Source organism: Mesoplodon densirostris, chromosome 2, assembly GCF_025265405.1.
Source record: "Mesoplodon densirostris isolate mMesDen1 chromosome 2, mMesDen1 primary haplotype, whole genome shotgun sequence".
NCBI lineage: Eukaryota > Metazoa > Chordata > Mammalia > Artiodactyla > Ziphiidae > Mesoplodon > Mesoplodon densirostris.
The window spans coordinates 151,180,232-151,200,422 of NC_082662.1; the positions used below are offsets into that span (position 1 = coordinate 151,180,232).

General features: G+C 41.7%; 1 protein-coding gene across 1 annotated transcript in view; it reads right to left on the reverse strand.

Moving 5' to 3' along the window:
• C2H1orf21 (chromosome 2 C1orf21 homolog) overlaps nucleotides 1-20,191 on the reverse strand; it is a 231,047-nt gene that overhangs the window by 42,563 nt on the left and 168,293 nt on the right. The window lies entirely within an intron of this gene.

A 20,191-nucleotide genomic window follows, 5' to 3' on the forward strand; every position in this document is an offset into this window, starting at 1 on the left:
ATGTCCAGTGCAGGCTGGCAGGAGAGCTCTGCTCATCCTCATCACTCAGGGACTCAGGCCAGTGGAGGCCACATGTCTACATGTGCTCTCAATCACCATGGCAGGGGAGGGGAGGATAGAGTTGAGCAAGGTTAAGTGCTCATATTTACTCAGCCAAAGCATGTCACAGAACCACACTAGTCAAGAGACTGATGAAAGTACAATCCTACTACGTGCTTAGAAGGAGCAGAACTGGAATATTTACAAATAGCCCTAATGATGACCATAATGCTAATTTTTTTAAAAAGTATATTTTCTTAATCAAGAACTACCTAACATTAACCATTGTGATCTTCCTTTCTGAAGAGTCTCATGTGTAAATCCATCAAGTATCTTATTTGTACTAAACATGGAAAACACTTAATTATTGAAAGTTTAAATTGGGCCAAAATGCCATGCAGAGTTTAGATTTCAAAACAAAGCTGAAACTAGTTGGTTAGCTGACATTAATAAATTATGTTAAATGCCACCTGGACACAGTAAGACAGAACAGAGACAAAAATCTGTGGTTTATTCCCCACTCAGAAAACTGCACTGACACCCATACCTACACATCTCTTGATTTTTCCATTTTTCACTTCCCCTCTCCACCCATCAAATAAAACAAAACACATAGGAATGTGAATCATAATCACTGTGATCCATAATAAGAAGACCAAAGATTTTAAGAATCCAACTATCAATGGATTATGGTCCCTAAAAGATTGCATTTAAGAGCTGACTAGCCCAAAATAAACATGCTTTATGCTAGATTTTTCTGGTAGGTAAAAACATAGGCAGAAAAATCAAAATCAAAGTTAACAAAATATTAGAACAAAGAACTGTATCATCCATCACGCCTTTAATATTTTAACAAATAAAAAGCCATCATTTGTGCAGAATTGCTAAACTTTTCCTGGGGTAAACCAAAATCTTGCAGGTTTTCCTAAGTTGAGAAACTGTAAGTGTCAAAGCTAAAAACAAAAACTTAAATGATCCAGTTTTTCCTACAGGCATGATCTTTTTTCTTGCATTCACTGTGCTAAGCCAGCCAAAAATCAGACTCCAGCCTTCCTGATCTAGCTGGACATACCCACAACTCTCTTTAATTCCAAATATGTCAGTGTCCAGAAAATCTGGTGTATTAATTTCCTATTGCTGCTACAGAAAATGGACACAAATTTAGTGGCACAAATTTATGGTCTTACACTTCTGGAGGGCAAGAGTCTAAAAACAGTTCACAGAGCTGCCTTCCTTCTGAGGCTCTAGGAAACAACGTGTTTCCTTTCCTTTTCCAGCTCCTAGACTTCACCTGCATTCCTTGGCTCATGGTCCCTTCCTCCATCTTCAAAGCAGCAGTGAAGCATCGTCTCTCCTCTACGACCTCTGCTTCTTACACCTTCTTTTTCTAACTGACACTCCTGCCTTACTCTTATAAGGATCCTTGTGATTATATTGGGCCTACTCAAATAATTCAAAATAATTTTTACAGGTCAAGATCCTTAATTTAATCTCTTTTCCCATGAAGGTAATATATTTACAGGTTCCATGGATTAGGATGTAGACATCTTTGTGGGGAGGTATTATGCAGCCTACCACTGTTCCCCGTGGCCCCAAAGATTCATACCCATCCCATATGCAAAATACATTCACTCCATCCTTAGGTACCTAAGTCTCAGCCCATTACAGTATCAACTCAAGTCTCAAGTCTTACTTAAATTTCATCAGCTTAAAAGTCCCATTATGTAATTATCTCATTACCTAAATGATCTAAATTACAAATGGATGAGACTCTGGGTATAATCTATCCTAGGGCAGAATTCCTTTCCATCTGTGAACCTGTGGAATTCAGAACAAGATATCTGATCACAAAATACGTGGTGGGACAGACACAAAGTTACAGCTACAGGCGGTCCTATTCAAAAAGGAAGAAAATGGAAGGGAAAAGGGAGTCATCAGTCCCCAGCAATGTCAAAATCCAACTGTGCAAACTCCATCAGGTTTCAAGGCCTTGGAATAATCCTCTGTGGTTTAAGACTCTGCCCTCTGGGCCTGTGGCTCCATCTTTGTAGTCTTTTTTCCTTTTTCTTGAAGGGTAGCACAGGTTTGCAGCTGTGTTGTTTTATCAGATTGTTTCCTGCCTACAGAAGTTCGGGAGTGCAACAACCTTCTTTCATTTCACCCTCTCTCTGTTCTTTTCAGTTCAAAGAAGCAGTATTTCTGTTGGTATAACTTCCTTGAGATCCTCACGGGTCTCCTGTGTATGCTATGGGTATTCACTCCATAGCACAGGATGTTCCTCCACAGATCTTTCCTGAATAACCCTCTCTCTATTCCTGGCTTCTGCTGAGATGGCTGAGGGAATTCATGCCTAAATCACATGCCTAATCTATTCAAAGAGACATCTGTGTGATTAAATGCTCTGACTTTTTAATCCTTTCCAGAAACTAGCAAAAATATTGTTCAGCTACACTCTTGGTTTTCTTTCCAGAGCATTCTCTCCAGAGAGTGAATCTTTTAGCTTTAGTGTCTTTTGCAATCTGGATAGGCTGACAATTTCCCAAATCATCAAGTCCTGGTTCCTTTTTGATTAAGGAACAGCTCTTCCCTCAATTTATCTCTTTTCTTTCGCATTTTACTATAAGCAGCAAGAAGAAACTAGGCTGTGACTTGAACACTCTGCTTGGAAATCTTAGCTAAATAATCAAGTTCACTGTTTATAAATTCTGCTGCCACAGTGCTGTAGGACACAATTCAGCTAAGCTTTTTGCTACTATATGACAGCGATCCCCTTTTCTCCAGTTTCAAATAACATCTTCCTTATTTCCTTCTGAACCTTCACCAGCAGATTCTTTAATAACCATATTTCTACTAGCTGTTCAGGGCAATCTCGGCTTTTTCTATTATGCTCTTTAAAATTCTTCTAGTCTCTGTCCACTTCCCAATTTCAAAGTCACTTCCACATTTTTAGGTATTTATTGCACTGCCATGTTTCAAGGTAACAAAATCTATATTGGTTTCCTACCGCTGCTTAACAAATTACCACAGACTTATAGATTAAAACACAAAATTGGAGGTCAAAAGTCTAAAATCAGTGTTCAAGTCTTTCTTCCTTCTGGAGGCTCTAGGAGAGTATTTGCTTTCCAGCTTCTAGAGGCTGCTTACCTTGACTCATGGCTCCTTGATCCATTTTCAAAGTCAGCAGCTTAGCATCTCTCTTCTCTGACCTCTGCTTCCATCCTTATATCTTCTTTTTCTAATGCTTATCCTCCTGCATCCCTCTTGTAAGGATCCTTGTGATAATCCAGGATAATCTCTTCACGTCAAGATCCTTAGTTTTGTCAAAGTTCCTTTTCCCATGTAGGGGAACATATTCACAGGTTCCAGGGATTAGGGCGTGGCCAAATTGGGAGTTGGGGGGGATCATTATTCAGCCTATCACATCTGCAAAACTCAGTCATCTCAGGCCAAACAAATATCAAAACCCAGGTTCATGGCTCACAATGAAAAGTCAAACAGGGACAGAAACATATATTAAAAAATACTAGGGGCTTCCCTGGTGGCGCAGTAGTTGGGGGTCCGCCTGCCGATGCAGGGAACGCGGGTTCATGCCCTGGTTCGGGAGGATCCCACATGCCGCGGAGCGGCTGGGCCCGTGAGCCATGGCCGCTGGGCCTGCATGTCTGGAGCCTGTGCTCCACAACGGGAGAGGCCACAACAGTGAGAGGCCCACGTACTGCAAAAAAAAAAAAAAAAAAAACCCCAAAAAAACTAGTAGAAAACTATAGTAGAGAAACCCAATGGCCCATTCTTCATTAAATCACTATTTAATGGTACCTACGTGCCAGGCTGTACTAGGGAATCAAAGGTATGTTCTTCACCTACTAAAAACAAAGTGAACAGACATTTAAAAAAATAGAAGTTAAAAAGAAGATACAAGTATGCGTGGTGGAAGCACTTGCAATGACACAACCCAGAGGAGATCAGGGAAGCTTCCCGGAGACGGAAAGGCAGGATTGGGTCTTGAAGAATGTATACCTGGCAGGGAGAAAAGAGAACCAAGCATGTATAGTTGTATGGAGCCCGGCAGATCCACAGAGAGCCTGGGGTGCCCGGAGGCTGTGTGAAAGATAAGGTGGTGAGGTGGGCAGGGGCTGGCCCATGAATGGTTCATGTTGGGCATTTAGATTTTCCTTTGACATAAGGTGGAACTACTGCAGGAGTTTATGAAGCTTCTGTCATGTCAGAATTGTGTTTTAAAGATGGAATCAGAGAGGGCTCGGGGGGCGGGGGAAAATAGGGGAAGAGGATTAAGAGGTACAAACTACTAGGTGTAAAATAAGATACAAGGGTATAATGTACAGCACAGGGAATAGAGCCGATATTTTACAATAACTTTACATGGAATATAATCTATAAAAATATTGAATCACTATGTCCTACACCTGAAACTAATATAATATTGTAAGTCAACTATACTCCACTTGGAAAAAAAGATGGGATCAGAGAGCTGGTCAGGAAGCTGTTCCTGTAAGTCAGAAGAGATTCTCTGAGAAGCTAGCAAGACAAGAGGGGACAGCACAGCAGATAACAAGAGTATGGGTTCTGGGCTTCCCTGGTGGCGCAGTGGTTGAGGGTCTGCCTGCCGATGCAGGGGAACGCGGGTTCGTGCCCTGGTCTGGGAGGATCCCATATGCCGCGGAGCGGCTGGGCCCGTGAGCCATGGCCGCTGAGCCTGTGCATCTGGAGCCTGTGCTCTGCAACGGGAGAGGCCTCAGCAGTGAGAGGCCCGCGTACCACAAAAAAAAAAAAAAAAAAAAAGAGAGAGAGTATGGGTTCTGCAGTCAGACTTCCTCTTCACTTTCTACTTGTGTCACCTTGAGCAGATTATGTAACCTCTGTGCTTCAGTTTCCTCACCTATGAAATGGGGATAAAAGTTGTACCTACTTCACTGGGTTGCCTGTTGTATAGGAAGTGCATACCAAATGCTAGCTAGCTAGTGCATACCAAATGCTAGTGTTGATAAGATAGCTTATTACTCTGGGAATTAGAGACAAGGGAACAGATTTGAGAGTTATCAAGAAAATTACTGAGTGTCCACTATGTACTAGGCACCTTGCTAGGCTTTGAGGGTAACAACAGGAAAAGACCAATGAGATCCCTGCCCTCAGGGAGCAACTGCAAATATCTGAGAAAAAACTCCAAATGCAAAATGATAATATAAGAAGAGAAAAGACTTGAGGTTAATTGAGTGTATACAGGAGATGGAAGAGGAAAAGTATAGTGAAAGATGACAGCCAGATTTTTGGCTTGGCTGACAGTAGGAAATGGTGGTGACTAAATGGGAAATAAAGGAGGTTTAGGGTTACTGATTAAAAGGGTGAAATATGGATATAAACAAGTGCTTTTACTTTCTTGCTACAAATGCATAATGGGTGGGTTGCCATTTCAAGTAAAGGTATCTTAATGGGCAAGCAACGGAAAGCTGACACGTCTGTTAACGCAGAAATGGTCTGGGCAGTGGTGCATTTTTCTAGAAGGGAATGAAACTGAAGCTTGAGGGCCTGTTCCTAGATGTCCTAAAGGATCAGAATAAATTAGGAGACAATGCTGCCTTTCTGAATGGGTATATTAGAATGCAATTATTTTTTAGATAAATCCTTTACTTATTACACATAGTCTATCCAGGTGGATCCTAACCAACATTCATGTAGGAGCAAGGCAGATGAGAGTGGGGTCACATCTGTAACAGAGGGATGGCAGAGAAGTACTACAGACGGAGAGAACACCTGCCTGAAGGCCCAGAATTTACTGGCTTACTTCACAGGAGTGAATCTGACCTCAGACCTAAAGGGATCTAGGTAGTCAAGCAATGCTCCCTCTCTCCGTGGCTCTCATCTTTGCTTATCACCTTGGTTTCATTTTTCAAGACCCTATGGCACTCTGGAATGACCTATATGAGAAAAGAATCTAAAAAAGAGTAGATATATGTATATGTATACCTGATTCACTTTGCTGTATGGCAGAAACTAACACAGCATTGTAAATTAACTATACTCTAATAAAAATTAAAATTTTTTTTATGGCAACCCCAGATTCAATCCTTCCAACTTTGTGACCCAACAGGCAAGGGGTCCCCTGTTAACTCCAGTTACAAGGATCCCAAGGAAACACTGCTGAGTCTGCCTTTCATCAGGTGCCGACCTCTAAGAAAGTGGGGTAGGGTCTCTTAGCAGGAGTCAGGGGGCTTGCTGGGGGAAGAGAAGCAATAGAGACCACAACATCTTTTACTCTTCTGCCTATGAACTCCTTGTATGAATTTCTTTTCTATTACTATACATATTTATAAAATATAGAAATTCTCTGTTGCATGTATTATGCTTTTTTTTTTTTTGCAGTACACGGGCCTCTCACTGTTGTGGCCTCTATGACTTTTTAAAAGTATGCTTAAAAAAATCTTTTTATGTTTTCACATACAGGTGTTTTAAGTTTCTGGTTGGTGGAAAAGAACTGATTTCTTTTTTTCATTTATTATCTCTTCCTTCACTTCCATGATGAATCCTGGCTAATTCTAAATTTAGCTCCCAGCCCGTACGCTCTCTCCTTTACCCTTCTGTAACCTCTTCCCACCAGAAGTCAGAGGAAATGAGGGGAAGTCGTTGTTTCAATAGTATCCCCAGCTGTCTTGCTACTATAAGCAATAGTTCTGCCATGATACGATTATTTTACAATGTGGACACAGTCACTAGATTTTTATACACAGACTTGACAGTCAATAATCAAAGCTGGTGTTGTTCCATTATTGACGTACTTTCAACCCAGAGCTAGGAAAAGAATGATTGGCTGCAGCTAGCATCTGGATTGAAAAAGCTCTTTAAAATTGAAATATGGTACTTAGGGCAATAAAGAGTAATAAGCACATCCTTTTTTTTTCTTTCTCCTTTTGGAGAAATGTGCCGCTAGAAATATTTTCATTCTAAATGTCACAAATAGAATTGATCCTGAGATGCTTTAAAGGAGTGTGTTTGACCATGACTGTCTTTATTTGCTTATCTTCTCAGTCTTTTGGAAGCTTTCTAGAGACGCTCTCATTTTGATCTTTCTCCACATTTGCCCTCAACTTGGGTGTCCATTCCCATCAAACATCAGAGCCGAGCACTTGCTATTGATGCGGGACCATGATGGGACTGGGCCCCCTTCGGCAGCCTGCCACCAAGCTGGGGAGAAAAGGTAAGAACAAGTGACCTATGTCCCCAGCTGCTGTCATTTCTTATCTCTCTGAGGTTCTTTTATTAGGAGGCTTTCAAATTAGGGTTTATTAATGGTGCAATAAGCCTTAGTGTACTAAGTCTACCTTATGTAAAATGGTTTCTGAGTGTTCAATCTATTTTCTCCATTCTTCTTACTCTCTAGATCCTCCTAGGCAAATAAGTCTTTTTAAAAAAAAAATTTTTTTTTTTTTTGGCCGTACCGCATGCGGGATCTTAGTTCCCCAACCAGGAATCGAACTCGTACCCCTTGCAGTGGAAGCGCAGAGTCTTAACCACTGGACCACCAGGGAAGTCCCACAAATAAGTCTTAAGAGCCAGTTTGCTTGTTTCCTCATTCTTTGCCTCTTATTTAGGTGAAAATCTTTTCCTATCTGAGTATTAGGGAAAAAAAGGTAACTGGCAACGGGAGAAAAATATGTTAAAATACACGTTTAAGAGCTTTAATGAACAACACAGGCCTAAATACAAGGTGATCCCCGTTCTTCCAAATAAAATATCCTCAGAAATGTGTCTTGGAAGCTTAAATTTATAATCTTTTAGGTATGTGCTTGGAAACTTCAGGTGACTACTTGTAATATATAATTTATTAATTCAGCTACACATATATATTTAAAATCACATACTGTGTAAAAAATCATATTAATTTAGAAATACTACTTTTTTCACACTAATATCTCAGGAATTAATTTAAACTTTTCAGGTGCATCGGACATTGGTGTTTCCACAATCAGAGTCACTAACTTTTTGAGTCTTCTAATGTTTCTATCTTCACTTCTAATTTGTTTGAAATAAAATGCATTTTGAATTTTTGTATGCTGTTGCCTTGGAAATTTAATTCCAAGCCATAAATAAACATTTAGGAGTGGTGATCTCCACATTGTTCACCACTTGCTGCATGGTTCTTTCAAAATAACTGTTAAAAGGTTGTTTACAATGACACAGTGATTTTTTTCTCAGCAAAACTGATTCTGTCAGAAGATCTCTAAAAGCATCTAAAGTGATCCCTAACTAATAAAGTCAAGTGTTTTAGGCTAATATGTCTCTCTCAAACTTCGTGTTTAAAACAACAAAAGAGCCCTGTACCACGTGACTCAAATACAAGGTGGCATCACTTTTCTGAAGAATAATTTAAAAAACAAAACAAAAAACCCTGTTTGTATCCTGGCATATACCACAGCACTGTGGAAACACCAAGGGAAGTCAATTTAAAGGATATCTTTTACCAAAATCCAAGGTTTCCTGCATTAAAGACTTTATGGGATACTGACATAAAATCTCAAATGTGAACAGATGTAAGTTGCCCAAGGTCAGAGTGTTATTGGTTGAAAGGGGATAAGAACTCCACATATACATCTTTCAATAAGTATTTCACATTCTTAAAAATGCCAAATCTATATGAATTAAAGAAGGTGGGAGTAAGAGTAGCTCACGCCATCTCAAACTTCCCCTTTATGTTCTAACACCTAAAGATGAGACACAGGCCTGGAAGGCACATACAATTTTAAAGACACAGGCAAGAACCTTGGCAATCCTCCCACGGCCATGACTGAGAAACAGCATCTGCACCGCCCAGACCAAAGCAAGTCAAGGGCAGGCAAGTAAGGAGAAGGGATGGAGGCCTTGAGTAAACAAGAGGGAACAGAGGGAGCAGGTACAACTGGTAAGAACAGTCATCAGTGAGTGCCTGTCCAAAGGCACTCAAATCTAAATTTTTAAAAATAGTTATTCACGCTGGCCAAGTAATACACACATCCAGTGGTGTGCTGGAGCTGGTTCTTACTAGGGAGTGCCAACTGTTACATATTCAGGAATTCTGCGAGTGAACTGCTGGTGGTTTGACATCAGCCTTTGTGGGAGTATTTACACTATGGAAATTCACAAATGGTATAAATCAGGACTTTTTTCACCCAGAGACCTGGTTTACCAGCACTGTGTGTGTGTACGCATGTGTGTGTATTTTCCCCCTAAAATAAATACACTTTATATGTGGTCAAGAGGAAACCCCAATCCAGGGGAATGTTTTAGATGGACCAGACTGGAGTGTCATCATGCTACTTTTTAACAATTGGGTTAAGAGGACCTAAACTCTTGGCTTTCCTAGGACGATGCCATGGCCCTCTCCACAGCATACAACCTCTTCCTGCACTGCGGGCAGTGAGATCCTTCTCCATCCCTATCTCACTGTTCTGTCACCTTGGGTCCCAATCTCCAATTACCACCTAAGCAAGACCCGTTTCTATCATCATTATGTCTTGTAGAAAGCTCTACTTGCCCTCCCCTAAATCAGGCAGCTGTCTATTCAGGAATTTTCTTTGAGAGAACACTTTAACCTGGATATGAATTAGTGTTCCCTGTTTAACCTTCTAAAGAAAAGTTCAGTCTCCAACGAAATGTGAGGCAAATAACAGAATTTAGCTAATGCATGTACAACAGGACATTCAACCCTGCTCTAGAAAATTCCTACACTTCCATTCAATGACTGAGGAGGATGGAAATGCGAGACAACTGGCAACGGGAACTGCTGCTTCCCTGTCCAAATGGATGAGCCACCACCTAGTCTTCTGCTTCTGTGTCTTCCAGACAACTCCAAATCTACCTGGAGACCATGAAAAGGAGCTGCAGAAGCAAGTCAAGGTAGCATGGTATACTGCAACAGCCTTGTGAAGAAAGGCCAAAAGGCCAAAGGAAACACCATGACGACACCCTCACCCTTCTGGGTGGAACCACTTCCTCCCTCAGTGTTGCTGGCACAGACTTCAGTGATGGCGCCTTGGCTTAGCTGTTCACACATCTCTCTCTTCTTACCACACGAGTTCTAAATGCTTCAACCGAATAGAATGTAAGCCCCTTGAAGACAGTGCTAGTGTCTTGTCTATCCCTGCATGCAGTAAGCGACAGTGGTAGGTGTTCAAGAAAGGTCTGCTTTAGGAAAGAATGAATGAACATGTCTCCTCCTTTATGTGCGTGCTACACCGTTTCGCAACATTAATCCCGTTTAGAATATGAGGCTGGGCCCTGAAAAGGCAGGAGGATCTCGGGCATGAACTTTGGAGTGGGGGCATGGGGCTGGGGGGACCAAAGGGAAGAAGGAATGGTGCTTTTATTGTAGTTTTCACTAAAATTGTGATTGGGGCCCCATGGGAGAAAAGAGCAAGGGATGACACCTGTCTGAGCACATGGGCATCATCACTTTTAAGAAGCTGAGTTATAAGAACCTCAGGAGTTTAAAAAAAAAAATAGTTCATTACTTATTTCAAAGAAGGATAAAGAGCTTAACATATGTCATTTCACTCTAAATACCTTTGAAATATTTTCACCATAAACCTTTTGGGTACCAACAGTAATACACGTCAGCTGTTACTCTCTTAATTATAATACTGATCATGGCATGTAAGACCTTCTACAAAAGGCACAGCAAACTAGAGTAGTCAAATTCATGGAGACAGAAAGCATAGGGTTGCTGCCAGGGGCTAGGGCGAGGGGAGAATGGGGAGTTAAGTGTTTAACAGGTACAGAGTTTCGGTTTTGCGAGATGAAAAAAGTTCTGGAAATAGAAGATGGTGATGGTTGCACAAAAATGTGAGTGTATTTAATGCCACTGAACTTTCCACTTAAAAATGGTTAAAATAGCTAACTTTAAGTTAAGTATCTTTTATCCAGTTGAAAAAAATACACAGCCAAGTTTGGAGGGAGTTCTCACCTCCAGCCGCCCCCAAACTTCTTTAAAAGATTTTCCTGTTTGCTTCATCAAATCTATTTTATGTTCTCTCCTTATTTTTATACACTTCAAAATCAACATTAAACAGAAAACAGATTTATGTACAAAGATCTGTTAAAATATTTCCTTGTACATTTATATAGTCTGCAATCTCAAGGGGCAACTGGTATGTCACATAATCCACTGAAAAACAATGATCTGCAAATTTGGCCACACTGGGAAAAACTACACATCCTATAGAAGTTCAGCTATGCAGAAATTTTAACATTGTGTTATTTCACACATGCAGAGCATTTTTTCTTTGGCCACACAGTGCAGCTTGTGGGATTTTAGTTCCCCGATGACCAGGGATCAAATCTGCGCCCCCTGCAGTTGGAAGTGAGGAGTCTTAACCACTGGACCACCAGGGAAATCCCACACACAGGCAGAACATTTTAAATGCCCTTGGACTTTGAGAACTCAGAGCAAACTAACTTTTTTTTCTTTTTTTTTTTCTGCAGTTCGCAGGCCTCTCACTGTTGTGGCCTCTCCCGTTGCGGAGCACAGGCTCCGGACGCTCAGGCTCAGCGGCCATGGCTCACGGGCCCAGCTGCTCCGCGGCATGTGGGATCTTCCCAGACCAGGGCACGAACCTGCGTCCCCTGCATTGGCAGGCGGACTCTCAACCACTGCACCACCAGGGAAGCCCTGAGAGCAAACTAACTTTGTGAAAGGCCTGTAGGTCTTGGTTTGTTTATGACTCCAATGCCAATCAACTTTAGGGGGAAACATATAAATTTCCAGGGAAAGGCTTAAAAGCCAGACTAAAAACTGACAGCAGTTGAGAGGGAACTAGAATGAGTGTAATGATCTTACCGGGGAAGCACCAAACAGAGTTCAGAAAAGAGGTGCATGGTGAGGTTTGGAGAACGGGGCCTCTAGATGTGGCCAGATATTCAAAATCCAGACTGTGCCACGTACTGTCTGTAAATTTTGTACGTAAAAATTCTTAGAGCCTCAGTTACTTTCTCTGCAAAATGGGGTAACAGAATGTCTTTCATAAAGCACTGGTATCCCATGAAATGAGATTATGCAAGCATCTGGAACATGGTAGATATTGGATCATTTTTTATTATTTTTTATCTTCATGATTTAAAGTTATTTATTACTACAGATAACATTTTTTTATAATTATAGTAGTATGCATGTACACTTCTGAAAAGTAACCAGGTCAGCCTCAAAGACTTGTTCTGAAACACTTTTTGGCCTGATAATGTGGGGGTATTTGGGAGCAAGGAAGCTGTGTCTAAAGATGGTCTAATCTGTCCCCTTTACATTGGTGGTAACCATGGTCTAGAGAGATCAGAGGATTTCGTGAAGGTCATACTATTAGTGGCAGAGTTAAAAACCTGTCCTTTAATCCAGGGTTTCTTCCTCTCTGCTGTGGAACTTCCACAAGTGGCAGAGTTATAAAAGCAGGTGAATGTTCAAATCACATCTTCTAATTCTGGAAGTAGGTGAAACAAGTGGAAGGTGACTTGCTCTATCCTGTGATGGCTGAATGAGTAGCGATGCCAGCTGACAGTCACTGAGTGCCAGCTAGGTATGAGGTATACCTGAGGACAAATCCAGGGGTACGCTTGGAACATGCTAGGATTGAAGCAATGAATGGATCCTAAAACCTAAACAAACATACCTAAGAGGCCTGAATGGCACAAGCAAATAATCTGCCTCATGTACACCCCCACTACGATGCACCCGCGGGGGACTGTGGGCTGGGATCCCTGACTCTCTGTCCCAGTGAAGCGTGGGATGCTAGTCAGCCGACTGGAAGCCCCGTGCATACAAGCTGGGTATGTGGACTGTGGGCTTCAGGGATACGACAGGGCTTTTTAGCTCAATAACCTCCAAGGGCAGCGTACTTGGATCTATTTACTTGGGCTGGTAGGGACCCCAGAGAAGGCACATATCATCTCATCTTGGAGAGTCTAAACCTCCTTGCCAGCACCCTGGGAGACAGATAGGAGAAGACAACCAAGGACCTTGACATTCAGAATGTAGACTTTCACTTAAAAGGCCTGATTTCATTTTGGCATCCTAGCCCTCAATAGTGCCCGGCTGGAAGGAATGTAGAAGGGGACCTGGGAGTCTGCTTTTTACACTGACTTTCAATGAATCCTCTTGTTTTCAGCCCCCCTTTCCCCTCCATTTCCAGAGATATCTCTGCTAGCAATTCCTGAGCCTTTTGCTCATTCTACAGTGTAACTGGCTTTCTTGGGTTCGCTAAGTTAGTTTCCACTCTCTCTGCTTTTCATCTTACAGAATGTTGATATTCCTTCCTGTTCTTAGTCATAGAGGATTACTGCTATTCTGTAGAGTTCTTTAACTGTTGCTTTATCAGTGTTTTGGAAGGAAATAATGGGTAACAGCTATGATCCACCTGTCCTACCTAGTCTAACGTAGGCACCTTGCATACGTTGTCTAATTCGACAACTCTATGAAGTAGTTGTTATTATTATGCCCATTTAGAGGTGATGAATTGAGTTTCAGCAACTTGCCCAAGGACTCTCAGAGGGTTTGAACTCAGTTTTTTCTGATGTCAGGGCCCAAACTGCAGATCATGACCACATCCAAGCATTCATGGTGAAATAATGATAACAATGACCATCGATCATCACTGAGCACTCATTAGGAGCTACATTTCCAAAGTGTTTGTGTTAACTGTGGCAGCGCCCTGAGACAGGTACTATTACTATTAACCCATTTTATATAGGAGGAAACTAAGTCATGGAGCGGTTAAGGAGCCTGCCCAAGATCACAAAACTCAGAGAGTCTGGCTCCGGAGGCTGTGTTCTTAACACTTACCAAGGCAATTAAACATACTACATCTACCTTGTGGATTTCCACCATCTGCTTTAGGAACATCCCCCAGCTATGCTTTTCCTCTTTCCTAGATGACTGACTCCAAAAGAAAACAAAAATCTCTTTAAATCAGCCAACCAAAGCAGAGACAATGAATAGAAGACAGCCACAGTTAAAGTAAAATCATTTTGAAAATATTTGCACAAGAAATTATTCTACTAGATTACACTATCCTCTGTTTATAGTTACCTTCAGACATTCAATTCAGGAATAATGTGAAGAATGTGCCAATATAACTAGACATGTGTAAAAAACATATACTTTTTAGATAGGACATAAGAACTAGAATTTGCTTCCTAGACTGACAGCCTAAAATTATATATGCTAGGGGGTGCTGCTGAACAAGTTTAGGGTTTGCGTCCATTTGGTGTTCTTAGATTTGCATGCAGTAGTGCTATGGGCTTGTAATTTTTTTTTTTTTTTTTTTTTTTTTGCGGTACTCGGGCCTCTCACTGTTGTGGCCTCTCCCATTGTGGAGCACAGGCTCCGGACGCACAGGCTCAGCGGCCATGGCTCACGGGCCCAGCCGCTCCGCGGCATGTGGGATCTTCCCAGACCGGGGCACAAACCCGTGTCCCCTGCATGGGCTTGTAATTTTTAATTAAAGTCTGTTTAACCTCAGTCTGGTAGCTGTTAATCAACACAATATTTCACTGCAGAAGAAATTTTAAAATAAGTTACATTCTTTATATGTACAGTTAGCTCTTATTCATGGCAGAAGCATTAATCACCCATTATTTTCTTTTCCATTTGTATGTCCAAGAACTCAATTAAAAGATAATGAGATGTAGGTGTTAAACCTAAAGAAGGTGGAAATGTCTCTAGAGCATTACGGATGGTGTAAAGACTTGTGTCTTGGGGTAGTTAATGGAATCTGTGAGCTAAAGGAAGCACAAGATCAAATTAGCGGAACCAAAACACTAGCAATCAGGAAATCTTAGTTCTAACTACCTTGGCTCCACAATTAAGCTAAATTAGCTAAATACTTGTTAAATAAATCATGATGCAGGAAATACACAGGATTAGGAAGGTTAGCAAGCAGAGCAGTGCTTGTGCTGAACTGATACAATTTTGGCCACATGAGCTCAAGTCTAAAATAGAAAATGTGATGTAGTTAAACACATAAAAGGCAAAAGAGCATGCAGAACCACCCCCAAAGGCCACACAATTAGGAATTAAGCATTTGTATAAATAGATATCCTTCTCTGAACTTTCAACTGTGGTCTAAAACATTATTTATTCTAGACATGTGCCAAGTTATACACAAAATAATTTTAGTAGTGGATGTTTAAATTTTTTTTTTTTTTTTTTTTTTTTTTTTTGCGGTATTCAGGCCTCTCACTGTTGTGGCCTCTCCCGCTGTGGAGCACAGGCTCCGGACGCACAGGCTCAGAGGCCATGGCTCACAGGCCCAGCTGCTCCGTGGCACGTGGGATCTTCCTGGACTGGGGCACGAACCTGTGTCCCCTGCATTGGCAGGAGGACTCTCAACAACTGCACCACCAGGGAAGCCCTAAATTTTTTTGAATGAATAACAATTATCTATTAACTCCAGCACATCACTCCCCCTTATGGAGTAAATGAATTGTTCTGATATTTTATGCAGCTGCTAGAGCAGTGCTAGGCAAAAGGAACCCAATGAACACTTGCTGATGGACAAATTGTATGGACAGAAATGTGGGCTAGTTCCTGTGGAGTTTATCCAAGTTGATGGGCGCATTCCTACAGTTCAGGGAGAGCTATTACTCTATCACTGCAGTTTAAAGTTGGCAGTGAACAGCCTAACACCCTTTTGCTAAAAGGACCATTTATTTACCTTCTTGGAAATTACTAAGACAAATGTAATTTTTTTCCTTTCGGTTCTCAAGATAATTACTGCTCCTGATCAGAAGACCTGACAGATTTTAGAGCACTGAGGCCAAGTGGTTTTTCCTGCTAGACACAAAACCACGTGAGATACTCCATGTACTAGTACTTTAAAACTATTTAGTTTGTGCTTGGAAATAGCTTCCAGCAGCATACACAACACACAGGTCCTTTTTCAGTTGGCAACTCTGAAGCTACTATTCTGGAATATAGACTAAAAAAAGAAAACTCGAAAAGGCTTTTAGTGGGTGAAAACTGATTCTAGGGTGATTTTTTAAAAAAAGAAACTGGGGGAAATATCCAAAGTGTCATATTTAAAAACATCCTAAAAATATATCTATTAATAGGCAACGTCGGACTTTTGGAACCAAAAGTTACTTCTCAGGGAGCAATTTCAAGAATTTAGGAGAGAAAACATTTTGAATATGATATTGGGGCTAAGACGTGATCTGATTATGTCCTATAACTAACTCACATCTATTGATCCCAAAATGCCAAACTGTGGCTTCATCTTGTCATTGAATGTATGCTGTCACCTGGGTAACATCTTATCAGGCCAAGGGCCTATAGCCCTGCTCAAGGTGGTTTGGCAAGGTTTACCGGGGATCTGCACTCCCTACCCCTACAGCCATGGAAATTGGGGGGCACACTCATGTGTCTTTGAGGAGAGCAGAGGGTTGGGAGATGGAGCCAGCTCTGAATTACATGAAAATGCCTTCTTGTTCTGCACTGGTAGACTCCCCTTGGACTAGGCAAACCCACTGCCCGGCAATGTATTCGAAATATGGTAAATGTTCTTGTCAAGATGATCTCCGCTAAAATTGGATTAGTCCACAAAGGCTGGAAATGATCTCTACTTAAAAGATTTCTCACAGAGAGCACAAATAGCATTGCAAACAAGCAAGGCTTAACAAAATTAAGGAATTACCATTTTTCAAAAGGCCCTTAAGCACATCAGAGGGCATCGTTTACATAGACAACTGAAGCACTAATTAAAAATAATTCCCGTTTATTCATTAAAACAGGTGACATAAAAGCTGCCCTTAGTCACCATCTCTTTAATCTACAATCAAAGATCATTCAAGGGCTTCCCTGGTGGCGCAGTGGTTGAGAGTCCGCCTGCCGATGCAGGGGATACGGGTTCGTGCCCCGGTCCAGGAGGATCCCACGTGCCGCGGAGCGGCTGGGCCCGTGAGCCATGGCCGCTGAGCCTGCATGTCTGGAGCCTGTGCTCTGCAACGGGAGAGGCCACAACGGTGAGAGGCCCGCGTACCGCAAAAAAAGATCATTCAAGGTAAAGAGAAGAATTAATGTTCTGGGGGCATCTTTGCCAGGGACTGGCTCCTTTTAGAGGTGGTGAGCCAGGGATCACAGCGTTATATCTGAGGATTCTGGAGGTCATGACTTGTTGGTCTGGGGTATCTGGAGTTGATGGTGGGGAAGAGGTTGGTTGCACCAGCTAGGATCTCCTTTACCTGCAGAAAAGACACCTAACAAAGACTCTTTCAGCTGGATTCTCCAGAAAGGGGGGTTACTATAATTCTTGAAAGGAAAAAGCCTGCATTTCCTTAAAAGTATTCTAATCTGCCTTTTCTTTTGGCTTGCACGAACCAGTGTAGTTCTGCTATCATTGAAGAGAAATATTACTAGAAACTCTGAGTTTATACACATCAGAGAATCTTATACACTCTAATAGCTTAATGTAACAGGTTTTTCATTTCTAGGTTTGCAAAAATCTTTCACGTCCTTTCTTCGGTTCTTAGAAGTTCCAAACCTGAATTACTCTTCAATTTCATCTTTAGTCTCCTTTATTTACTCCTTTGAGCAAAATACTCCAATATCTATTAGGCACTAATGTGACAAGCACAGGGCTATACTGTCTCCTAAGGCAAAGCAAACAGAACCTTCTTTTTTGGCCTCTTCAACTAAGCAGGAAATGTGACGAATCATGATTGTTTAATGCATGTCTACCCTGTATCAGGCAACTTACATGAATTCTCGCTAACCCTTTAAAGCACTTGGCATTTGACTGACTGCCTGCTACATCAAGTACATACCAGGGACTCCTTATCCACATGTTACACAGAAGGAAATCCGAGCTCAGAAAATATTAAGCATGTTCACAGAGCTAGGTACTGGCAGAGTCTGAGCTCTAACCAGTCAGACTGACTCATCCCTCCTCTCTCTGCTACTCCAGGGTTCCACCTACAGAGGCAGCATTACCCACAAGCAGTGATTGGGCACTGAGCTCTTGCCAGGCACTGTCCACAGGTTTTATGTGTGTTCATTGATTTAACACACTCAACAATTCTATGAGGAAATAACTGCTATTATTACAGTCACCATTTCATATGAAGAAACAGAGAGCTTAAGATCCTGGCCTCAGCTCACACAAAGCGTCTGACAACCCAACAACCAGAGTGCACAGCCTGGTGATTGGGAGTTTTCTCCCCTCACAGGGGTGGCAGTTGGCCACCAAAGGACCCTGTGTTGGGGGTACTGGAGAGAGGTCCCTGTACTGCAGTAGATGGTTACACTTGACCTCAGACTGTCTTCCTGCTAGATGCTTTTGTTTACAACCTAATGGTTTACGTATATTTTGACTTTGGAATTCCTGGCATAGCAAATGGATGTTAAAAAAAAAAAAAAAAAAAATCCTAGTGGCTACCCCAGGAAATAAAAGAAAAAATCTACAACTTGTCACCTTGCCAAGATCAAATGTTAGGTGAGCCTGAGTGAAATTAGCAGTCATTATTCACACAAACCAGGGCCACAGAAATCATTTACTGATGAATGTTAAAGACTGTTATGTTCTGTGACACACGTGCTGAAAGTTTCTTATTGGTGAGTGTTGGGGAAGATGTGAAGTGGTAGCTGAAGAGGAAAGCAGAAAGCTAAGGTGAAAACTGTAAGCTAAGATTCCACTTTAATGACTGCTAATGAATTAGTGAGAAGGGAAGGAAGAGGAGACAAGAAATGGGCTGGAACGGCCTGGCCCTGGGCACTGCAGCCAGTGGCCCTTAGCTCTTAGCATTCCGAAAACCAAGCGGGTAAAGCAGGACATGTGTTAGATTTTGTATATAGACCTATGCTTGAATTCATTTAACAAACAGGGGCTTATCCTGATGCCCTTTTAGGACAACTGCACGTTGGTGAAGTTCCACTGCAATTCCTCACTTCATGAGTGAATGGCTGTACCCAAATCACAGTGGGGTTATTGAAAACAACGTTCCTCACTCAGAACATTCTGTGGTAGTACTGCCAAGCTACTGGTGGTGGTTTTTTAAAGTTAAAACAAAATCACTTAAAAATAATCCAAACTAACCTATAGTCAATGAGCACCAGAATTAATCTAAATACTTCCTAAGTGGAGATTAAAACTGCATGGGAATGATGTTGCAAATGGGACCTCTTAGGCTAACTCAATACTATATGAACAATAATGGATCAATTCATGACCCCCAAACTGATATTCTTGAGGGTCAGGGGGCCAAGGCATTTGGTTAAGAATTCCAATTGGATAGTGCAAAGATGGGAGCAAAGGGCAGCTCACGTACATGCAAAAAAAAAAAAAAAAATCAGTGATAATTCATAAACTGATGTAATGTTTGTCTATGAGGAGAAACTACTGTTTGAAGCAAGAGAAAGGCTGATAGAAAAAAAACACTAACATTTTCGGGAACAGTGGGAGGGCAGATGACAAAAGGTTAGCAAATTTTGTGATGCTCAGGCCACTTTTATCACAGTGACTCAGTTGAACAAAAAATAGAAATGGATTTTCTAAGCCAAGACAGTCTTCCATTCATCTCTTCCTTTCTAATATTACAGCCATCCCCCTTAATAGTAAGGACCATGTTTTTACAAAGCGTGGAGTATGGTTTCTCCCCATAAGAAAGGTCTGGTCCTGTTGGGCCCTGTTACTATTCCAGGATTTCTAAGGCTGGTTCTGTTTTCCCTTCCTTCATCTTCTTCAACATACTAAATTGTTTCAAAATAAAACATAATAGCCTTTTCCGGTTAAAAGCATTATATGGGTACACAAACCTGAAAAAATAGTGAGCAGTGGTCACAGTGGTGGTGATGGTGGAAGGTTCCTTCTTTCTTGTTTTCTTTAAATAAGTAGGGGGCAGCCCCCTGATTCCCTTTCTTTGGGTTGGCCTAGCCTCTGGCAGAAGCCCCCTGCCCTCTCCTCTGCCCAGATCCACGAGAGGCACCAGCCTTCTTAGAACAAAGCCTCCTTTACTAGCAGAGGCTCTGTGACTCTCTGCGCTGGAAGCTAGAACAGGTTTCTGGATATGCTTTAAGTTGCAAGAAGCATGCATGGAACAAGGTCATGCCTGTCAACAGGCACTGCACTTTCCTTTTCTTAGGTCGGGAGACTCAAATCCTACCACCGTGGCTGACCTACCCCACGGC